The 18,515-nt window shown below is 22.8% G+C and overlaps 1 protein-coding gene across 1 annotated transcript in view; it reads left to right on the top strand.

Annotated features, from left to right (window-relative positions):
* LOC142221015 (uncharacterized) overlaps positions 1–18,515 on the top strand; it is a 294,520-nt gene that overhangs the window by 31,659 nt on the left and 244,346 nt on the right. Inside the window, exon 2 of the mRNA XM_075290497.1 lies at positions 13,726–13,774. The gene's annotated coding sequence lies outside the window, so the exon portion shown is untranslated. The remainder of the gene's footprint in view (positions 1–13,725; positions 13,775–18,515) is intronic.

Raw genomic sequence — 18,515 nt, 5'->3', positions numbered from 1 at the left:
TTTCTATAGAAATAAAATGTTCACAAAGTTTTCGATAGAAATAAAATGTTGACAAAATTTTCTATATAAATAAAATTTTGACAAAATTTTCTATAGAAATACAATTTTGACAAATTTTTCTATAGAAATAAAATGTTGACAAAATTTTGTATAGAAATAAAATTTTGACAAAATTTTCTATAGAAATAAAATTTTGACAAAATTTTCTAAAGAAATAAAATTTTGACATAATTTTCTATAGAAATAAAATTTTGACAAAATTTTCTATAGAAATAAAATGTTGACAAAATTTTCTATAGAAATAAAATTTTGACAAAATTTTCTATAGAAATAAAATTTTGACAAATTTTTCTTTAAAAATACAATTTTAAAACAATTTTCTTTAACAATAAAATTTTGACAAAATTTTCTATAGAAATAAAATTTTGACAAAATTTTCTATAGAAATAAAATTTTGGCAAAATTTTCTATAGAAATAAAACGTTGACAAAATTTTGTATAGAAATAAAATTTTGATAAAATTTTCTACTGAAATAAAATTTTGACAAAAATTTTCTAAAGAATTTAAATTTTGACAAAAATTTTCTATAAAAGTAAAATTTTTACAAAAATGTTATCTAAAAATAAAATTTTATTTTTTGAAAAAAATGTTAATAGAAATAAAATTTTGACAAAAAACTTTCTATGGAAATAAAATTTTGATAAAATTTTCTATAGAAATACAATTTTGGCAAAAATCTTCTATAGAAATAAAATTTTGACAAAAATCTTCTATAGAAATTAAATTTTGGCAAAAATTTTCTATAGAAATTAAATTTTTAAAAATTTTATTTAGAAATAAAATTTTGAAAAAAAAAATTCTATAGATATAAAATTTTGACAAAATTTTCTATAGAAAAAACTTTCTCTAGTTATAATTTTCTATAAAAATAAAATTTTGATAAAATTTTCTATAGAAATAATATTTTGACAAAATTTTCTATAGAAATAAAATATAGACAAAATTTTCTATAGAAATGAAATTTAGACAAAATTTTCAAATTGTTGAAATATCGAAGGGTCGAAAAGTCTACTTTTTTTAAACTTTGAAAAAATCGAAACCCCGATAAGTTGACCTTTTAAAATTTTTAAAAAGTCGAAAAATTGAAATCGATGTTAACATAAATTCCAATTATAATCCTTATTTCTGACCGCAAAATGCTATAGAGTTAAAGCATTGTATGAGTTCATTGAAAGATACCACTTTTAAGCCGGTTTATAGGTGAAATCTAAAATATTTAGCATTAATAAAACCCTGTAATAAGTTAGCAGTTAATTAGTGTATATGTTTTTTAACAGGTTTTTGAATATAAGTATAAGTATAAAAATATATACATAATTAAAAATTTATTTTATAGTCTGTGACAATAAAAACAAATAAATAAATAAAAAAAAAAAAAACAAATAAAAAAACACAATAATCATGAGATGTTATACCTGATTTTAGAATTTTGTTTTTGCGAAAACCTAGATTTATCGAATGAATGAATGACAGTCATTGTTTCCTGTTGGATTGTCGATGGGGAGGGGTTCATAGAAATTCTATACAAAACTTTGTTTTGAAATAACATTCAAATTCCTATATTTTATTGAAAACAGGTTGTACTCACATTCACATGTATTCGTTTTTTTTCCTGAAATTCCCCCTTCCTGTTCTTCCTTGGCTTGGTAAAAAAAAAAAAAACAAACCAATGGAGGGGGTAATTAATTTAATTGAGATTTATTTGCCATTTTTCTTTCATTTTGTTGAATAAATGCTGCAGTTTTTCTCTAGCTCTTTGTAAATTGACGTCAGTCTCTGCCTTTTTATAGTTCTGGAATTTTTAATTATAGGCCACTAGAAAATACAGAAAAGCCAACAACAAAATAATAATAAACCAGAGTATAGAATCAAAATGTTAATTGGGTTTTATAAAAGGTTAGTGGCTTTTATCCATTTCATTATAGTGGCATGGGATGGGATGGGAGGAACTTTGTTTTATGCATTTATATGCAATGGCATTTATTCTAGAATGCTTGTTTAGAATTATTCCCATGGAATAGTGCATAGACTGAAATAAATATTGACCTAATATGTATTTATATGAGGAAAATTAAAACTAAAAGAAAGATCCTTCGCCATTTTTTCCATTTAACCATAGTGGTCAATTTGTTCGAGAGAAGCAATACCTCAAATCCAATGGAATCTCATTTTCCAATATCCGTTTTTACTATTCGTTTTTTTTTCACACATAAATCTGGATGCCATTTGGTCACAGTGGACGCTATTAAAAAATTTGTCAAATTTTTTTCTATAGAAAATTGTGTAAAAATTTTATTTCTAAGAAAATTTACCAAATTTTTTTTTCTATTAAAAATTTTGTCAAAATTTTATTTGAGAGAAAATTTTGTCAAAATTTTATTTCTATAGAAAATTTTGCCAAATTTTTATTTCTATGAAGATTATGTCAAAAATTTATTTTTATAGAAAAATTTTGTCAAATTTTATTTATTATTAAAATTTTAAATATTATTTCTAAGAAAATTTACCAAATTTTTTTTTCTATTAAAAATTTTGTCAAAATTTTATTTGAGAGAAAATTTTGTCAAAATTTTATTTCTATAGAAAATTTTGCCAAATTTTTATTTCTATGAAGATTATGTCAAAAATTTATTTTTATAGAAAAATTTTGTCAAAATTTTATTTCTATAGAAAAATTTTGTCAACATTTTATTACTATAGAAAATTTTGTCAAAATTTGATTTCTATGGAAAATTTTGTCAAAAGTTTTTCTATTTTTTTCTATAGAAAATTTGGTTAGAATTTGATTTTTATAGAAAATTTTGTCAAAATTTTATTTCTGTAGAAAATTTTGTCAAAATGTTATTTCTATAGTAAATTTTGTCAAAATTTTATTTCTATAGAAAATTTTGTCAAAATGTTATTTTTATAGAAAATGTCAAAATATTTCTATAGAAAATTTTGTCAAAGTTTTATTTCTATTGAAATTTTTTTAAAAATTTTATTACTATAGAAAATTTTGTCAAATTTTTATTTCTATACAACATTTTGTAAAAGTTTTATTTCTATAGTAAATTTTGTCAAAATGTTATTTCTATAAAAAATTTTGTCAAAATATTTCTATAGAAAATGTTGTCAAAGTTTTATTTCTATTGAAAATTTTTTAAAAATTTTATTACTATAGAAAATTTTGTCAAAATTTTATTTCTATAGGAAATTTTGTAAAAGTTTTATTTCTATAGTAAATTTTGTTAAAATTTTATTTCTATAGGAAATTTTGTCAAATATTTTATTTGTATAGAAAATTTTGTCAAAATTTTACTTCAACAGAAAATTTTGTCAAAATTTGATTTCTATGGAGAATTTTGTCAATATTTTATTTCTATAGAAAATTTTGTCAAAATGTTATTTCTATAGTAAATTTTGTCAAAATTTTATTTCTATAGAAAATTTTGTCAAAATGTTTTTTTTTATAGAAAATTTTGTCAAAATTTTATTTCTATAGAAAATTTTGTCAAAATTTTATTTCTATAGAAAATTTTGTCAAAATTTTATTTCTATAGAAAATTTTGTCAAAATTTTATTTCTATAGTAAATTTTGTCAAAATTTTATTTCTATGGAAAATTTTGTCAAAATTTTATTTGTATAGAAAATTTTGTCAAAATTTTATTTCTATCGAAAATTTTTTAAAAATTTCGATTCTATTGAAAATTGTGTCAAAATTTTATTTCTATAGAAAAATTTGTCAAAATTTTATTACTATAGAAAGTTTTGTCAAAATTTTATTACTATAGAAAATTTTGCCAAAATTTTATTAGTATAGAAAATTTAACCAAAATTTTATTACTATAGAAAATTTTGTCAAAATTTTATTTCTATAAACAATTTTGTAATAATTTCAATTCTATAGAAAATTTTGTCAAAATTTTATTTCTATACAACATTTTGTCAATATTTTATTTCTATAGAAAATTTTGTCAAAATGTTATTTCTATAGAAGATTATGTCAAAAATGTATTTCTATAGAAAAATTTTGTCAAAATTTTATTTCTATAGAAAATTTTGTCAAAAATGTATTACTATAGAAAAATTTGTCAATATTTTATTTCTATTGAAAATTTTGCCAACATTTTATTTCTATAGAAAATTTTGTCAAAATTTGATTTCTATGGAAAATTTTGTCAAAAGTTTACTTTTATAGAAAATTTTTTCAATATTTTATCTCTATAGTAAATGTTGTCAAAATTTTATTTCTATTGTAAATTTTGTGAAAATTTTATTTCAATGGGAAATTATGTCAAAATTTTATTTGTATAGAAAATTTTGTCAAAATTTTATTTCTATAGAAAGTTTTGTCAAAATTTTATTTCTATAGAAAATTTTGTCAACATTTTATTTCTATAGAAAAATTTTGTCAAAATTGTATTTCTATAGAAAATTTTGTCAACATTTTATTACTACAGAAAATTTTGTCAGAATTTTAATTCTATAGCAAATTTTGTCAAAATTTTATTTCTAAGAAAATTTTGTCAAAATTTTATTTCTATAGTAAATTTTGTCAAAATTTTATTTCTATGGAAAATTTTGTCAAAATTTTATTTGTATAGAAAATTTTGTCAACATTTTATTTCTATCGAATTTTTTTTTTAAATTTCAATTCTATAGAAAATTTTGAGATTAAATTTTGACAAAATTTTCTATAGAAATTAAATTTTGACAAAATTTTCTATAGAAATAAAATTAAGACAAAATTTTCTATAATAATAAAACTGTTACAAAAATTGCTATAGAAATAAAATTTTGATAAAATTTTATATAGAAATTAAATTTTGACAAAATTTTCTATAGAAATAAAATTTTGACAAAATTTTCTATAGAAATAAAATTTTGACAAAATTTTCTATAGAAATAAAATGTTGATAAAATTTTCTATAGAAATTAAATTTTGACAAAAATGTCTATAGAACTAAAATTTTGACAAAATTTTCTATAGAAATTAAATTTTATTTCTATGGGAAATTCTGTCAAAATTTTATTTGTATAGAAAATTTTGTCAAAATTTTATTTCTATAGAAAGTGTTGTCAAAATTTTATTTCTTTAGAAAATTTTGTCAACATTTTATTTCTATAGAAAAATTTTGTCAAAATTGTATTTCTATAGAAAATTTTGTCAACATTTTATTATTACAGAAAATTTTGTCAGAATTTTAATTCTATATCAAATTTTGTCAAAATTTTATTTCTAAGAAAATTTTGTCAAAATTTTATTTCTATAGTAAATTTTGTCAAAATTTTATTTCTATGGAAAATTTTGTCAAAATTTTATTTGTATAGAAAATTTTGTCAACATTTTATTTCTATCGAATTTTTTTTTAAATTTCAATTCTATAGAAAATTTTGTCAAAATTTTATTTCTATAGAAAAATTTGTCAAAATTTTATTACAATAGAAAATTTTGTCAAAGTTTTATTTCTATAAACAATTTTGTAAAAATTTCAATTCTATAGAAAAATTTTGTCAAAATTTTATTGCTATAGATGATTTTATCAAAATTTTATTTCTATAGAAAGTTTTGTCAAAATTTTATTTCTATAGAAAATTTTGTTAAAATTTTATTTCTATAGAACATTTCGTCAAAATTTTATTTCTATAGACAATTTGTAAAAATTTTATTTCTATATATGATTTTATCAAAATTTTATTTCTATAGAAAATGTTGTCTTAGTTTTATTTCTATAGAAAATTTTGTCAAACTTCTCTTTATATAGAAGATGTCAACATTTTCTATAGAAATAATATTATTTAGTGTTGTTTAAATTTATTTTATTTAAATTAATTTTATTTACCATAATTTATTCTCATTGTGAAAATATTTTTTTGGTTCTTCTCGCTAAATAAATTTAAATCACCGCAAATAGATTAAATTTTTATATATATGCCTTCGTTTGTTTTGAATAAATTTTATAGTTGACATATCGTAATATAAACTAAAATCGCATGGTTGTTTGGTGTGATCACATTGTTATCTCCGTGAAAGATTGATGTCTTTATTCATTTATTAATTCGTAGATCGATGATGATTAATTTCCCTTCAGCCAGCATCTCCCTTGAGCTTGGCCTCTTTTCGCATTTCATCGTATTTGTTGACCATTTCTTTGCTTATATCTTCGAAGATTTGTGAACCGTTGAAAAAGAAATTATATAATACAATAGCAAACAGTTTTGTTTTTTTTTTTTTTGTTTGTTGTTTATAATTTACATATTTTATTTAGTTTTGCCATATTGTCTTTTTTTTGTAGTATATTGGATTTATTTTTTATCTCATTAATATTAGGTAAAATGATGTTGTGACGACATATCATCGCATCCGTTTTCGCAAGGTATTGACCCATAGGTTTTGATATTCAAATATTGTGATTTTTGTTTGTTGCGAAATTAAACACAAAAAAAAAACCAAAAAAAATAAATTATAAATCAATCGATGTTTAGTTTTTGTTAAGGTTTCAATATTTTCATAAAATTTAGTAAGTCAAAAGTTAAATATATTTATTTTAAAGTCTATAGAAAGAAGATTTTGACAAAATTTTCTTTATAAATTAAATTTTTAGAAAATTTTCTATAGAAATAAAATTTTGACAAAATTTTCTATAGAAATAAAATTTTGACAAAATTGTCTATCAAAATAAAATTTAAACAAAATTTGCTATAGAAATATAATTTTGATAAAATTTTCTACAGAAATAGAGTTTCGACAAAATTTTCTATAGAAATAAAATTTCTATAGAAATAAAATTTTTCAAAATTTTTTATAATTGTTGTTTTTGATCTCAGCTTAAAAATATGCATTGACTAAACTACAAGTGTAGCTTAACCAACACAAGAAAAGTATGCTTGTCAAATTTATTTGGGCAAAGCCTTATAGACTGCAAGATGGTTGGATGTACAGCTGTTTCGGAATTACCACATTCCTCATCAGAATCCTCTACGTGCAGCAAAACTATAAACCAATTATCAGAATAAATTCGGGTAATTCACTCAACCCAAAGTGAACTACTCTTGAACCTTCCGAAAAATTGTTTATAGAAATAAAATTTTGACAAAATTGTTTATAGAAATAAAATTTTGACAAAATTGTTTATAGAAATAAAATTTTGACAAAATTTTCTATAGTAATAAAATTTTGGTAAAATTTTCTATAGTAATAAAATTTTGGCAAAATTTTCTATAGTAATAAAATTTTGACACATGTTTCTATAGAAATACAAGTTTTACAAAAATTTCTTTAAAAATAAATATTTGACAAAATTTTCAATAGAAGTGAAATTTTTAAAAAAGTTTTCTACAGAAATAAAATTTTGACAAATATTTCTATAGAAATAAAATTTTGACAACATGTTCTATACAAATTAATAGTTTGACAAAATTTTCTACAGGAATAAAATTTGCACAAAATTTTCTATAGAAATAAAATTTGCACAAAATCTTCTATAGAAATAGAATTGTGACAAAATTTTCGACAGAAATAGAATTTTGACAAAAATTTCTATGGAAATAAAATTTTGACAAAGTTTCTATAGAAATAAAATTTGGACAAAAATTCCTATAGAAATAAAATTATGACAAAATTTTCTTTATAAATAAAATTTTTAGAAAATTTTCTATAGAAATAGAATTGTGACAAAATTTTCGACAGAAATAGAATTTTGACAAGAATTTCTATAGAAAAAAATTTTGCCAAAATTTTCTATAGAGATTAAATTTTGACAAAATTTTCTATAGAAATTAAATTTTGACAAAATTTTCTATAGAAATAAAATGAAGACAAAATTTTCTATAATAATAAAACTGTTACAAAAATTGCTATAGAAATAAAATTTTGATAAAATTTTCTATAGAAATTAAATTTTGACAAAATTTTCTATAGAAATAAAATTTTGACAAAATTTTCTATAGAAATTAAATTTTGACAAAATTTTCTATAGAAATAAAATGTTGATAAAATTTTCTATAGAAATTAAATTTTGACAAAATTGTCTATAGAACTAAAATTTTGACAAAATTTTCTATAGAAAGTAAATTTTGACAAAATTTTCTATAGAAATATAATTTTGACAAAATTTTCTATAGAAATTAAATTTTGACAAAATTTTCTATAGAAATAAATTTTTGATAAAATGTTGTATAGAAATATAATTTTGACAAAATTTTCTATAGAAAAAAAATTTTTACAAAATTTTCTATAGAAATTAAATTTGTACAAAATTTTCTATAGAAATTAAGTTTTGATAAAATGTTCTATAGAAATAAAATTTTGTCAAAATTTTCGACAGAAATAGAGTTTTGATAAAATTTTCTATAGAAATAAAATTTTTACAAAATGTTCTATAGAAATATAATTTTGATAAAATTTCCGACAGAAATAAAGTTTCGACAACATTTTCTATAGAATTAAAAATTTTCCAAATTTTCTATAGAATTGAAATTTTTACAAGAGTGTTTATAGAAGTAAAATTTTGACAAAATTTTCTATAGTAATTTTGGCAAAATTTTCTATAGTAATAAAATTTTCTATAGAAATAAAAGTTTTACAAAAATTTCTATAAAAATAAAATTTTGACAAAATTTTCAATAGAAGTGAAATTTTGATAAAGTGTTCTATATAAATAACATTTTGACAAAATTTTCGACAGAAATAAAGTTTTGAAAAGATTTTCTATAGAAATAAAATTTTTACAAAATTTTCTATAGAAATATAATTTTGATAACATTTCCGACAGAAATAAAGGGTGATACGCTCAAAATTTGGTCAATATAAACTTGACGTATTTCTTTCAATTTTGCATTTAAAAAACCTGAACACCCCTCATTTTGAAGGTGTATGTGTGTAGAATGTTGCTCCTATTTTGATTTTGGAATTCACTCTTCAGTTGTCAAAATGCCGTCCACGCAAGAAGAGCAGCGTATCAAAGTTTTGCTCGCGCATCGCGAAAATCCGAGCTACTCGCACGCAAAGCTGGCAAAATCGCTAAAAGTTGCCAAATCAACCGTTACAAATGTAATTAAAGTGTTTGGGGAACGTTTGTCGACAGCCAGGAAGTCTGGATCGGGGGGAAATCGAAAACCGGAAGCCGCTGAGACGACAAAGAGAGTTGCCGGTAGTTTCAAGCGAAACCCTAACCTCTCTCTCCGATATGCCGTGCATCGAGCCAAAAAACGAGCCGGACTATCGACTTACAAGAAGGTAGTGACTCCAAATCGCGATGATAAACAATATACGACGGCCAAAGCACGATCCCGGAGGCTGTACACGACGATGCTGACGAAGTTTGACTGCGTGGTAATGGACGACGAAACCTACGTCAAAGCCGACTACAAGCAGCTTCCGGGACAGAAGTTTTATATGGCAAAAGGAAGGGGAAAGGTAGCAGATATTTTCAAGCACATAAAACTGTCAAAGTTCGCAAAGAAATATCTGGTTTGGCAAGCCATCTGTACCTGTGGCTTGAAAAGCAGCATTTTCATAGCTTCCGGGACTGTCAACCAAGAAATTTACGTGAAAGAGTGTTTGAATAAACGTCTGCTGCCTTTCCTGAAGAAACACGGTTGTTCCGTACTGTTTTGGCCGGATTTGGCATCTTGCCATTACGGTAAAAAGGCCATGGAGTGGTACGCCGCCAACAACGTGCAGGTGGTTCCCAAGGACAAGAACCCTCCCAACACGCCAGAGCTCCGCCCAATTGAGAAATACTGGGCTATTGTTAAGCGGAACCTAAAGAAGACCAAAAAAACTGCTAAGGACGAGCAGCAGTTCAAGGCAAACTGGTTTTCTGCGGCGAAGAAGGTGGATAAGGTGGCTGTACAAAATCTGATGGCAGGTGTCAAGCGTGAGGCCCGGCAATTCGGATTTGGAAAAGCGAAAGCCTAACTGAATATTTTTCCTGAATTTTATACTAATTGAACTTGAAAAAGAAATTTAATTTGATTTTTTAAATAAACGATTTCACCGATTTACACGCGTTTTCCCTTGACCAAATTTTGACCGTATCACCCTTTAGAGTTTCGACAATATTTTCTACAATATATTTCTATAGAAATAACATTTTTACAAAATTTTCTATAGAAATAAAATTTTGACAACATGTTCTATAGAAGTAAATAGTTTGACAAAATTTTCTTTATAAATAAAATTTTTAGAAAATTTTCTATAGAAATAAAATTTTGACAAAATTTTCTTTATAAATAAAATGTTGACAAAATTTTCTTTATAAATAAAATTTTTAGAAAATTTTCTATAGAAATAGAATTGTGACAAAATTTTCGACTGAAATAGAATTTTGACAAAATTTTCTATAGAAATAAAATTTTGACAAAAATTGCTATAGAAATAAAATTTTGAGAAAATTTTCTATAGAAATAAAATTTTGACAAAATTTTCTACAGGAATAAAATTGTGACAAAATTTCCTATAGAAGTAAAATTTTCTATAGAAATAAAATTTTGAGAAAATTTTCTATAGAAATAAAATTTTGAGACAATTTTCTATAGAAATAAAATTTTGGCAAAAATGTCTAAAGGAATAAAATTGTGACAAAATTTCCTATAGAAACAAAATTTTGACAAAATTTCCTATAGAAATAAAATTTGAGACAATTTTCTATAGAAATAAAATTTTGACAAAATTTTCTACAGGAATAAAATTGTGACAAAATTTCCTATAGAAATAAAATTTTGAGAAAATTTTCTATAGAAAGTAAATTTTGACAAAATTTCCTATAGAAATAAAATTTTGATAAAATGTTCTATAGAAATAAAATTTTGACAAAAATTTCTACAGGAAGGTTAGGTTAGGTTAGGTGGAAGCCCGATGTATCAGGCTCACTTAGACTATTCAGTCCATTGTGATACCACATTGGTGAACTTCTCTCTTATCACTGAGTGCTGCCCGATTCCATGTTAAGCTCAATGACAAGGGACCACCTTTTTATAGCCGAGTCTGAACGGCGTTCCACATTGCAGTTAAATCACTTAGAGAAGCTTTGAAACCCTCAGAAATGTCACCAGTATTACTGAGATGGGATAATCCACCGCTGAAAAACTTTTTGGTGTTCGGTCGAAGCAGGAATTGAACCCACGACCTGGTGTGTGCAAGGCTGGCATGCTGATTTTATTCCCTTTCTACAGGAATAAAATTGTGACAAAATTTCCTATAGAAATAAAATTTTGAGAAAATTTTCTATAGAAATAAAATTTTGAGAAAATTTTCTATAGAAATAAAATTTTGACAAATTTTCTATAGAAAAAAAAATTTGACAAAATATCCTATAGAAATAACATTTTTAGAAAATTTTCTACAGAAATAAAATTTCTACAAAATTTGCTATACAAATATTAATTTTCCTCACGAATGACATGCCTATCCTCCCTAATATTATCATTTTTATGCGAATGTTAATTTTGCGATATTATTAAAACGGTCGTTGTTCTGTTTATTAAAATTTGCTTGAAACCAAAAAAAAAAAACGTAATCCAGTCAATCAAAAGACCTTTGGCAGCTACACCTCAAAGTAAACCAGTCTAGTTTCACCCAAAAGGCAGCTGTGGCTTACTTATGTTTATGGCCGTTTTTGATTCTCAATAAATATTTTTCAATCATAAACATTTTAAACCTGTAACAAAACGGCAATGTTATGTATTAACGATAAATAATAACAATAATAAATATGAGAGTGAAGGCCTTGAATCACTAAGTAAAAAATACTAAAAAACTACAACGTAAGCTGAACAGAGCCTATATCAAAATGACGACAGGTATTTGTTTTTTTGCTATAAATTAAATGAAAAATTAAGCACTATATCTTTAGAACAAAACTAAATAAAAAAAACGAGAAAAAAACCAACAGGGACGTAGATATGATAATCTTTAATAGGGGGTTAGTTCAAAGGCTATGATGGTCAGTGTTACCGTTGTGCCAGTTTGGTAGGAAATTTGCCACTTTTTTCAAACGGTAATACGTTTGTGCCACTTTTTTTATTATGCCCCTACATGCGGTGGGAGCCACCGTGGTGCAATGGTTAGCATGCCCGCCTTGCATACACAAGGTCGTGGGTTCGATTCCTGCTACGACCGAACACCAAAAAGTTTTTCAGCGGTGGATTATCCCACCTCAGTAATGCTGGTGACATTTCTGAGGGTTTCAAAGCTTCTCTAAGTGGTTTCACTGGAATGTGGAACGCCGTTCGGACTCGGCTATAAAAAGGAGGTCCCTTGTCATTGAGCTTAACATGGAATCGGGCAGCACTCAGTGATAAGAGAGAAGTTCACCACTGTGGTATCACAATGGACTGAATAGTCTAAGTGAGCTTGATACATCGGGCTGCCACATAACCTAACCTAACCTACATGCGATATTTTTCACATAATTGTGCGCCCTTTTCGTCATATTCTGCCACTTTTTATATTGTAAATTTTATAGTTTTTTGCTCCCAAATCCAAATTCTTAACGGTATATGATCGGTGTTTTAACAAATAATCGTGTTTTCCATTTGGGTACTAAATTTGTGTAATTCTTTTTTGTGCCACTAAATGTGATATTTTTCACATATTTGTGCCACCTTTTCGTTAGATTGTGTCATTTTTTATATTGTAAATTTTATAGTTTTTTTGCTCCCAAATACGAATTCTTAACGGTATATGATCGGTGTTTTAACAAATAATGGAGTTTTATTAAATTTGTGGAATTTTTTTGTGCCACTTTTCGGAAATTCTCACCGTTGAGAACGCTGATGGTGGTAAACTTGGATAGCTTAAAAACCATATTTATAATTAATTAGAAATATAATTAGCCAATAATTGAAGACTATGAGCTAAGGAAAAACTTTATTTGAAAAAATGAAGATACTCTTGTTTCAAGAGCCACTGTCTAACTCCCCTTTTCCAAGCTACGTTTCTGATTATCAACTTTACTGCTTTACTTGCGGAACAATGTTGCTAAATCTCCAATAATCAAGAAAATTCTAGAAACAAAAATACAATTCGTATAAATACGCTAGTAATGTTGTTATTTGGTCTAGCATAAAAAGCAAATAAACTTTATCAATTGTAACTCGAAAACAATGACAACATTTTGGCGAATACACTTAAATTATTTGTTTAGTGGCATTCAGAATTTTGTTATTATTTTTGTTTGTTTTGTTAATAAATTTGACAAATATCAGATTAAGTGGATTTTAATGCACATAAATTAGTTACACTGAAAAAAAAAAACAAATGATGCTCGAAACACAAAGATTTGTATATCTTTAAAATTTGCTTATCGTAGAAGACGTATTTCTCTGTTATAACCTTTTTTTCCTTGACCAAATGTCGATAAACTTTCCAATGAATTGATTTTGTCCTTATGAGAAGTGAGAATCTATACATAAAAGAAAATTCTATTGAACTTTGTTTTGTCAGTGTAGATACTATTTTGTGCAAATAATTGCGTATTTCAAATATTTATTATATAATTCCTTGAAGAAATTAATATTGAAAGCTGCGGCGTTTATATAATTTCGATGTGTTGTAAACATATTTACAGGTCATTAGGAAAACAAACAACTTTGTATTATTTTTATATTTTGTATTATTATTATTTTTTTTAACATTGAATAACAAATTCGTAATTTTTTGTTTTATTTTTTACAGTTTCTTCAAATAATATTCTTAATGGATGCTGAACATTCAATTCTGCAAAGTAAGTAGAAATAAAGTTAGAACTACCAGGAAGTGTTTTCACTTCAATTTTGACTTACTTTTTTTCATATTTTTAGTGGGCAATTTTGACTTTCTTTGTTTCAAATAGGTTAAGAACAGAGTAAGAATTAATAAATTCTTACAAAGAATTAATAAATTCTTACTCTGTCCTCAATTTTTTTAAATAAAATGCTAATTGCATCCTAGAAAAATTGCAAATTTTTCAAAACGTATAGAAAAGCGTTAGAATCACGGTTTCCACAGTTGGTAGGATTCTACCAAAAATGGTAGATTTTTTATACTGCTCGATAGATTGGTAGAATTCTTGATGTCTTGATGTTTCCTATAGAAATAAATTTAGCAAAAAAAAATCCTATAGAAATTAAACTTTCAAAAAAATTTCTGTAGAAATACAACTTTCATAAAATTTTCTATAGAAATAAAATTAAAAAAAAATCTATAGAAATAAAATTTTGACAAAATTTTTGACAAAGATAGAGTTTTGACAAAATTATCTATAGAAATATCTTTTTGACAATATATTCTATAGAAATAAAATTTTGACAAAATTTCTATAGAAATAAACTTTGGACAAAATTTTCTACAGAAATAAAATTTTGACAAAAATTTCTATAGAAATAAAATTGTGACAAAAATTTCTATAGAAATAAAAAAAATGTATAGAAATAAAATTTTCAAAAAAAACAATAGAATCATAATTTTCAAAGAATTTTCAAAAAAAATCTATAGAAATAACATGTTGACATAATTTTCTAGAGAAATATAATTTTGACAAAATTTTCTATAGAAATAAAATTAAAAAAAAATTGTATAGGAATATAATTTTCAATAAAAAATTTTTATAGAAATAAAATTTTCAAAAAAAAAAAAAATCTATAGAAATAAAATTTTGACATAACTTTCTAGAGAAACAGAATTTTGACAAAATTTCTGACAGAAATAGACTTTTGATAAAATCTTTTATAGAAATATATTTTTGACAATATTTTCTATACAAATAAAATTTTGACAATATTTTCTATAGAAATAAAATTTTCAAAAAAAAAAAAAAATTCTGTAGAAATAAAAAAAAATTTATAGAGAAATAGAATTTTGACAGAAATAGATTTTTGACAAAATTTTCTATAGAAACAAAATTATAAAATAAAGAAAACAAACTGTATAGAAATAAAATTTTCAAAAAAAAATTTTATAGAAATAGAATTTTGACATAGTTTTCTAGAGAAATATAATTTTGACTAGAGTAAGAGAATTTTGACAAAATTACTGACGGAAATAAAATTTTGACAAAATTTTCTATAGAAATAGAATTGTGACAAAATTTGCTATAGAAATATATTTTTAACAAAATTTTTTTTTTAGAAGTAAAATTTTGATAAAATTTTCTATAGAAATACAATTTTGACAAAATTTTCTATAGAAATATAATTTTGACAAAATTTTCTATACAAATAAAATTGTGACAAAAATTTCTATAGAAATAAAATAAAAAAAAAATTGTAAAATAATAAAATTTTAAAAGAAAAAAAATTTTCAAAAAAATTCTATAGAAATAAAATTAAAAAAAAATCTATAGAAATAAATTATGACATAATTTTCTACTGAAATATAATTTTTACAAAAATTCTGACAGAAATAGAGTTTTGACAAAATTGTCTATAGAAATATATTTTTGACAATATATTCTATAGAAATAAAATTTTGACAAAATTTCTATAGAAATAAACTTTTAACAAAATTTTCTACAGAAAAATTGTACAAGAATAAAATTTTAACAGAAAAAAAATTTTCAAAAAAAATTGTATAGAAATAGAATAAAAAAAATCTATGGAAATAAATTTTGACATAATTTTGAACAGAAATATAATTTTTACAAAAATTCTGACAGAAATAGAGTTTTGACAAAATTTTCTATAGAAATATATTTTTGACAATATATTCTATAGAAATAAAATTTTGACAAAATTTCAATAGAAATAAACTTTTAACAAAATTTTCTATAGAAATAAAATTGTGACAACAAATTCTACAGAAATAAAATTTTGCAAAAATGTTCTATAGAAATAAAATTGTGACAAAATTTTCTATAGAAATAAAATTAAAAAAATTGTATAGGAATAAAATTTTCAACAACAAACTTTTATAGAAATAAATTTTTCGCAAAAATTTCTATAGAAATAAAATTTTCAAAAAAATCTATAGAAATAAATTTTGACATAATCAACCAATTATCAGAATAAATTCAGGCAGTTCATTAAACCCAACAGTGAACCACACTTGAACCTTCCGAAAAAAGGTTTTGTATGATAGCCGGCTTATGCCGAAATAAATTCGAAACAAACATATCTCTTTTCCTAATTTTGACAAAATTTTTGAGAGAAATAGAGTTTTGACAAAATTGTCTATAGAAATATATTTTTGACAATATATTCTATAGAAATAAAATTTTGACAAAATTTTCTACAGAAATAAAATTTTGACAAAAATTTCTATAGAAATAGAATTGTGACAAAAATGTCTATAGAAATAAAATTAAAAAAAGTATAGAAATAAAATTTTCAAAAAAAAAAATCAATAGAAACATAATTTTAAAAAAATTTTCAAAAAAACTATAGAAATAAAATGTTGACATAATTTTCTAGAGAAATAGAATTTTGACAAAATTTTTGAAAGAAATATAGTTTTGACAAAATTTTCTATAGAAATATAATTTTGACAAAATTTTCTATAGAAATAACATTGTGACAAAATTTTTCATAAAAATAAAATTTAAAAAAAATGTACAGGAATATAATTTTAAGCAAAAAAATTTTTATATAAATAATTTTTTCAAAAAAAAAAAATCTATAGAAATAAAGTTTTCAAAAAAAATCTATTGAAATAAAATTTTGACATAATTTTCTAGAGAAATATAATTTTGACAAAATTCTTCTATAGAAATATATTTTTGACAATATTTTCTATACAAAAAAATTTTGACAAAATTTTCTATAGAAATAAAATTTTAAAAAATCTATAGAAATAATATTTTGACAAAATTTTCTAGAGAAATAGAATTTTGACAGAAATAGAGTTTGGAAAAAATTTTCTATAGAAATAAAATTATAAAATAAAATAAAATTATAGAAATAAAATTTCCAAAAAAATTGTATAGAAATAAAATTTTGACATAGTTTTCTAGAGAAATAGAATTTTGACTAGAGAAAGAGAATTTTGGTAAAATTACTGACAGAAATAAAATTTTGACAAAATTTTCTATAGAAATGGAATTTTGACAAAATTTGCTATGGAAATATTTTTTAATAAAATCTTCTATACAAATAAAATTTTGACAAAATTTTCTATAGAAATATAATTTTGACAAAATTTTCTATAAAAATATAATTTTGGCAAAATTTTCTATAGAAATAAAATTGTAACAAAATTTTCTATAGAAATAAAATAAAAAAAATGTCTAGGAATAAAATTTTTATAGAAAAAAAATTTTAAAAAAATCCATAGAAATAAATTTTGACATAATTTTCTAGAGAAATATAATTTTTACAAAAATTCTGACAGAAATAAAGTTTTGACAAATTTTTCTATAGAAATATATTTTTGACAATATATTCTATACAAATAAAATTTTGACAAAATTTCTATAGAAATAAACTTTTAACAAAATTTTCTACAGAAATAAAATTTTGACAAAAATTTCTATAGAAATAAAATTGTGACAAAAATTTCTACAGAAATAAAATTGTAACAAAACTTTCTATAGAAATAAAATTTGCAAAAAAAAAATCTATAGAACTAAAATTTTACCATAAGTTTCTATGAAAATAGAATTTTGACAAAATTTTCTATAGAAATATATTTTGGACAAAATTTCCTATAGAAATATATTTTGGACAAAATTTTCTATAGAAATAAAATTTTGACAAAATTGTGGATCTAGGTTGCTTTTTCTTGATAAGGTGTTTTTCTCCAGATAGACTCGCAATCCACAGATTATGTTGCCTCGTATATCGCATTCTATATGTGAACGTTCCTTCATTGTCCGCGTTGCTCGTATATGGAATAGACTACCTTTAAACCTTCGCAGTTTCAATTTTCCTATTAATACTTTTAGAGCTAGGTTTTTGGAATTTTCTTTACCACGAATATAATCATTGTTAACGCATTATCAACGGGTGTTCCATAACTCTAAATACACATTTGCAAGTCCGTTGGCTGGGGAGCCATTTTTCAACGCTTAGTAGGAGATATCTATTATATCTTAATATATATTTAAAATTTAGTATACTTACTATTTATAAATATTTTTTATTATTATTTCTATATACTACACCATTGTCTTAAAGATTTTATCTAGTTTTTTTTTATATACCATTGTTGAAGTTTATATTTTATTACAATTTTGTGTGATGCAGGATTTTAGGTCTATTTATTGGTCTTTTGTATCACTTTGTACGATAATAAATGAAATGAAAATTTCCTATAGAAATAAAATTTTCAAAAAATTTTTAAAATTAAAAAAAAATCTATAGAAATAAAATTTTCAAAAAACAAAAATTCTATAGAAATAAAATAAAATTGAACCCTCCGAAAAAGGTTTTACATTGATAGCCGGCTTATGCCGAAGTAAATGTAAAACCTTTTTTCGGAGGGTTCAAGTGTGGTTTTTGTTGGGTTTAATAAACTGCCTGAATTTATTCTGATAATTGGTTGATAGTTTTGCT

The sequence above is a fragment of the Haematobia irritans genome, chromosome 1, assembly GCF_050003625.1.
Source record: "Haematobia irritans isolate KBUSLIRL chromosome 1, ASM5000362v1, whole genome shotgun sequence".
Lineage (NCBI taxonomy): Eukaryota > Metazoa > Arthropoda > Insecta > Diptera > Muscidae > Haematobia > Haematobia irritans.
Note: the sequence above shows the minus strand (reverse complement) of the source record. Positions and strands in the feature narration are given on the sequence as shown.